General features: G+C 39.2%; 1 protein-coding gene across 16 annotated transcripts in view; it reads right to left on the reverse strand.

The window, feature by feature from the left end:
* Positions 1-5,372, reverse strand: part of LOC125027323 (RIMS-binding protein 2-like) — a 138,129-nt gene extending 132,757 nt beyond the window's left edge. For 6 of the 16 annotated variants that reach the window (XM_047616341.1, XM_047616328.1, XM_047616329.1 and 3 more), the window contains exon 1: positions 5,145-5,366. The gene's annotated coding sequence lies outside the window, so the exon portion shown is untranslated. Of the gene's footprint in view, positions 1-5,144 lie in introns of all 16 variants that reach the window. The other 10 variants (XM_047616325.1, XM_047616332.1, XM_047616333.1 and 7 more) reach the window with 7 other exon arrangements.
* Between the last annotated feature and the right edge of the window lie 923 nt (positions 5,373-6,295).

The following is a 6,295-nucleotide window of genomic DNA, read 5'->3' on the forward strand; positions in this document are numbered from 1 at the left end:
AGAGAGAGAGAGAGAGAGAGAGGAGAGAGAGAGAGAGAGGAGAGAGAGAGAGAGAAGAGAGAGAGAGAGAGAGAGAGAGAGAGAGAGAGAGAGAGAGAGAGAGAGAGAGAGAACGCAAGTACAAAAGAATGCTAATTAGAGATGAAAGGAAACAGAAGACACTGCAAAGGCACACTATCTGAGCCCTCCCCCCTACCCCTACCCCTACCCCACCCTTACCTCGCCCTTTTAATGAAAAGATACAGCAAACAATAACAAACAAACATTAACCACAAAAACAAACCAACAAAAGATTTTAAAAAAACAATAAGTACTAACCAAAACAATAAACAACCAACAACAAAAACAAGAAAACTCACAACAGAGAGATATAACAAAATAAAAAAAATAAAATCCTCAAAAGTCTTTCATCTTCCTCGATTCCCAATGATTAAGATCTCTTTAAGTAGCTCGAGGCAAGAGAGACCCAACGAAGAAACAAAAAAAACAAACAAAAAAAAACAATCACAATAAAGAGGAATAACTAACTAAAAGAAAAAAAAAATATATATATATATATAAACAGAATATCACAAATATAAAATTCTTTCACGAAGATCATACGGTCATCATCAGTCCAATGATTAAGATCCTTTTAAGTGGCTCGAGACAAAAGAGAAAGTTAATAATCAGCAATAATAAACAAAAAAATAAATAAATAGGGATAAGAAGATTAAAAAGAACAAAGAATTCCCTCTCGAAGTAACTGTATTCCATTGCACATCACGGGATCTTCATCAAGCCAATGATTAAGATTCCTTTAAGTGGCTCACGACAAAAGGGAAAGAAAATAATCAAAAAAAAAAAAAAAAAAAAAAATCCCTCACGAAGTAACTGTATTCCATTGCACATCACGGGATCTTCATCAATCCAATGATTAAGATCCCTTTAAGTGGCTCGAGACAAAAGGGAAAGAAAAATATCAAATAAACAAAAAAAAAAAAAAAAAAAAAAAACAGAAATACAAAATTCCCTCACGAAGTAACTATATTCCATTGCACATCACAGGATCTTCATCAAGCCAATGATTAAGATCCCTTTAAGTGGCTCGAGACACTATTGAAGGGGCTACAACCGCTCCCCGGCTCCTTCCCTAGGTCGATAGTCCGGAACATGTCTGCATCGTGTTGGCGACGGCGTCTGGTCAGCTCAGGTCATCTCGGGTCATCTCAGCTTTATTGTGATGGTGTTCTAATGCTAAATATTTTGGTAGTTCTATTTTCTTTCTTTCTTTCTTTTGAAAAGGATACCACGTGGTGTGGGTTTGTTTGAACTGCGTTGTGGCCTAGATCAGGTCAACGTAGGTTGGTCATGTCATAAACATAATTAAACCCAAGTCTCCCTAGCAGAAAACAAGTAATTTAAACACACACACCCAACAGCATCATAATGTACACCACCAGGTCAGCCAACCAGTAGACAAGGTCACCCCAGGTCATCAAGTCAAGCCGGCCACCACAGCCCACCAGCCGCCACACAAGGTCACATCAGGTCAGGTCAGGCCAAGCCACAAAGCAGGCCAGGTATGACGGAGGCGCCATCCCTTCCCCGCGAGGAACCACTACATAAATAGCAGCTGACGGGTGTGTTCATTGGTTCGAGATAAAAATCCTTCTTTACAACCTCTGGCACGGCGAGGGGCGGCCTGGCACTGCTGCCACCGTCACTCCTGACCCCCACTCCCCCCTCTACTCCTTTATACCCTTTCTCCTCCTTCTTGCACTCTTCCCTCCCTCTCTCCTTTCCCTCCTCTCTCGGCGCCTTCTCCCCTCTTCTGCTTTCTCCTCTTATTCCATTCCTTATTCCCGGAATTCGCTTCCTCCTCTTATTCCATTCCTTATTCCCGGAATTCGCTTCCTCTCCTTCTTACAATACCCCCCCCCCCCCTTTATCTGGCACCTCCTCTCCTCTAATACTGCTCCTCCTCCTTCCAGTCTTCCCTCCTTCTCCTGGCATCTCTCCCCCTCTCCTCTCTTCCTTTTTTTTCCTTTTCCTGGCAGCCTCTCCCCACTTCTCCTTCTCCGTTCACTTCTCTTCTTCTTCTTCTTCTTCTTCTTCTTCTTCTTCTTCTTCTTCTTCTCCTCCTCCTCCTCCTCCTCCTCCTCCTCCTCCTCCTCCTCCTCCTCCTCCTCTTCCTTCTGGCACTCCTCCCTTCCCCGCCTCTTCCTGCCCTGGCTTCCCCAACTCTCATTCCTCGTCCCTATTCCATCCCCTTACTTCCTTGCCTTTCCCCACACCCTATCCCTCTTTATCTTCTTTTCATCCTAATCCTCCACGTACTATTTCTATCCTTCCCTTCCTCCCTCTTTTCCCCCTCCTCCCCCTCTTCACCTCCTCCTTCCCTTTCTATCCTCCCCCTCCTCTCCCACCCTCCATCCTTCCCCTCCTCTCCCTCCCTTTATCCTTCCCCTCCTCTCCCTCCCTCCATCCTCCCCCTCCTCTCCCGCCCTCCATCCTTCCCCTCATTCCGGTCCTGCCTGCTTATGGCACCCGCACGTGGCACCCTCCCCACTTTTCTCGTCCTTTGGCAGTGTGGGAGGAATGCGCGTGGCACTTGGCTCTTACACCTTCCCCTCCCTCCTCTTGTGGCACTTTTGTAGGGGGAGGGAGAAGGAAGAAAAGAAGAAAGGAAAGAAAGAGAGAGAGAGAGAGAGAGAGAGAGAGAGAGAGAGAGAGAGAGAGAGAGAGAGAGAGAGAGAGAGAGAGAGAGAGAGAGAGAGAGAGAGAGAGAGTGAGAGAGAGAGAGAGATAAAGAAAGAAAGAAAGAAAGAAAGAGAGAGAGAGAGAGAGAGAGAGAGAGAGAGAGAGAGAGAGAGAGAGAGAGAGAGAGAGAGAGAGAGAGAGAGAGAGAGAGAGAGGAGGGGGGTGAGGGAGAGAGAAAAAGAGAAAAAGAGAAAGGGAGAGAGAAAGAGAGAGGGAGAAACAGAGAAAAGAGAGGAGAGACAGAAAAAAAAGAGAGAGGGAGAGAGAGAAAAGAGAGAGAGGGAGAAGTCTAGAGGAGGAGGGGGGGGGGGGGCAGGGAGGGAGAGATGAGACAAAGGCTTTACTATACACCAGCTTGCAATGCCATGATATCTCGAAAACAGATTCTTAAGTGCCTTATTGCAGTGTCATCTGTGAGCAACCTTCAACGAAACGAAATAGCGATAGTAACGATACAGCAATACTAATGACAATAATAATAACAAATCAGTAACAGCAACAATAATTATCATCATAATAATAAAGACAATATTGAAACAATATGCTAATAACAGTAAACAGAGATCAAATGCAACAATATCCATATATGAAATACACGAACAAGGTTTTCTTATAAAATGACAGATTAGCAAACGACCTCAACAAATACAAAGAAACAAGACACGGACAAAGACAAGAAAACCATCGTCATCCCCCCCCCCTAAAACAAATAAAGAAAAAAAAACATAAATAAATAATCAAACAAATATATAAGAAAATTAAATACAAATGAAAATATAACACAGACAAACAATAATAATGGAAGAAAAAAAAAAAAGAGGGATTTTTGTTCTTTGCAAAATTGAAAAGACATTATCAAATGCTAACATCTGATATTAAGCAGTGTCGCACTCAGGAAATTAAAAGCCCGTCGTTCACAAGGACGAAAATCCCGGGCGTTTCAGAGGGGAAAATCGCTCTTATGAGACCATGGCTGTCGCGGACCTGACATCGTCTTGGTATTTTATTTTTTATCTTATTATTTTTTGGGGAAGGGGGGGGGAGGTTGAAGTTAAAGGAAGAAGAATAAAAAGGAAAAACTGCAATAAAGGCCATAAACTGTTATTTTTTGAAGTGTGGGGGGGGGGAGGGGGGTTAAATAGCAGATTCAAGACGCGAAAGAATGGAGGAGACGGATTCAGCAAGGAAGGAAGAAGAGGAAGCATACGAAGGAGGAGGCATAAAGACGAGGAAATGGAGAAAATTGCATATGGGTGTGACACAAAGAAGAAAATCCGGAGCGAGACAGTAATAGTAATTATAATAATGATAGTAATTATAATGATTATAATAATAATAATAATAATAATAATAATAATAATAGTAATAGTAATAATAATAATAGTAATAATAATAATAGTAATAATAATAATAATAATAATAATAATAATAATAATAACAATAATAATAATAATAATGATACTAATACTGACAATAATAATAATAATAATAATAATAATAATAATAATAATAATAAAATAATAATAATAATAACAATAATAATAGCAACCCTAATAATAATGATAATAATAGTAATAGTAATAGTAATATAATTAATAATAATAATAACAATAATAATAATAATAATAATAATAATAATAATAATAATAATAATAACAATAATAATAATAATAATAATAATAATAATGACAGTGATGATGACGTAATCAAAATCTTCGTAGTAACAGTAACAGTAAATAAAATAAGAATAACGCTAACAACTTAAGAACTATAATATCAACACCATCAAGAACGAAAATAAAATCACAATAACAAATACAGCGCCAAGAACAAGAACAACAATAAACAGATCAAGAAAATAAGAGAAGAAAAAATGGAACATGAAAACAGAGCAATAAAGTATACGAATAACAAGAGAGAATAAGAAGAATGATTTACAGAACCAGAAAAACAAACTACAAGAACAAGAACTAGAATAATAATAATAATAATAATAATAACAATAATAAAGAAGGAAGAGGCAATGGATGATAAAAATGGAAGAGGCGCAGAGCCGAGAGACACTCGATCGCCTTCGAGCTCTCAGCCTTCATGAAAGCGTCACGGACAGGAAACACGGACAAGCACAAGCGCCCGAGTCGAACCGAGTCGAGTCGAACAGAGTCGAGCAGAGTCGAGTCGAGTCGAGTCGAGTCGAACCGAGTCGATCCGAGTCGAATCGAATCGAGTCGAGTCGATCCGAGTCGAGTCGAAATGAATCGGACCGAACAGACTCGATTCGAACCCAAGTCGAAACGAGTCGACCCAAACCGAATCGAGTCGATCCGAACTGACTCAAACCGACCCGACCCGAGCTTTTTAACCGACCCGACCCAAAGAATCCAAACCGACTCCAAACATACCCGAAGTACAGACTCCAGGGTGCCGACTTTGCCCTGTAAGCTCCCGACTTGAACTTTGGCCGACGACCAGTCCGTCTCCACCTGGGTGAGGGTGTGTTTCAGCGTCTTGCACTCCTCGCTGACCTGGAAGGACACGGAGGGAAAAGTGTTAGTTATTTAGGCATGTGTTTATTTCAACTTATATATTTTATTTCCAAGTTTTTTCCTCGATTTATATGTGTCGTTTTTTTTTTTGTTTTTTGTTTTTTGTTTTTTGTTTCGTCTTTTATATTTTTTTTTTCTTTCTTTTTTCGTTCTTTCTCTTCTCTTCTCTTCTCTTTTCTCTTTCTCCATATATCTGTCATTCAGTTTTACGAAGGGAAGACAATACAGAAATAGCAATGGGGATTTTACGTAGTTTTTTTTCTTATTTGTTTTTGTTGCTTTGCGGAACAACGACAACAAAGAAACTAAATAAAACAGGTGAACAAGGGTTGTTTCATTTGTTTGTCTAATGTCAAACAACAATAATAATTAACTTTATATTAATAATGGTAAATTGACAAGTTATATAATTTGGATGATGATTATATGAAAAAAAAAAACATGAATACTAAAAATAACAATACAAACCACAACAATAATGCACAAAACAATCGCAAAACAAACACACACAAAAAAATCGATTCTGAACACTCAAAAGTCCAATAGATAAAGACAGGATAAACTTATAAAGACTCGTTCGTCTTTCGAACACGCGACTAAAACCGAGGAGGAGGAGAAGTGCGAGTAAGAGCAGGAAGGCGAGTAATAGTGGTAGTAGTAGTGATAGTAGTGATGGTAGTATTGTCGTCTTTGTAGTTGTATAGTAATAGTGGTAGTAGTAGTGATAGTAGTGATGGTAGTATTGTCGTCTTTGTAGTTGTATAGTAATAGTGGTAGTAGATGTTGTATAGTAGTATTATTAGTTGTATAGTATTAGTGGTATAGTATTAGTGGTATAATAGTAGTAGTGGTAGTATAATAATATGTAGAGTAGTAGTAGTAGTGATTATATAGCAGTATTAGCTGTATAGTGGTAGTGGGATAGTTGTAGTAGTAGTAGTAGTAGTTGTTGTTGTTGTATAGTAGTAGTGGTACAGTACTACTACTACTACTACTAGTAGTAGTAG

This window comes from Penaeus chinensis, chromosome 7, assembly GCF_019202785.1.
Source record: "Penaeus chinensis breed Huanghai No. 1 chromosome 7, ASM1920278v2, whole genome shotgun sequence".
Classification (NCBI taxonomy): domain Eukaryota; kingdom Metazoa; phylum Arthropoda; class Malacostraca; order Decapoda; family Penaeidae; genus Penaeus; species Penaeus chinensis.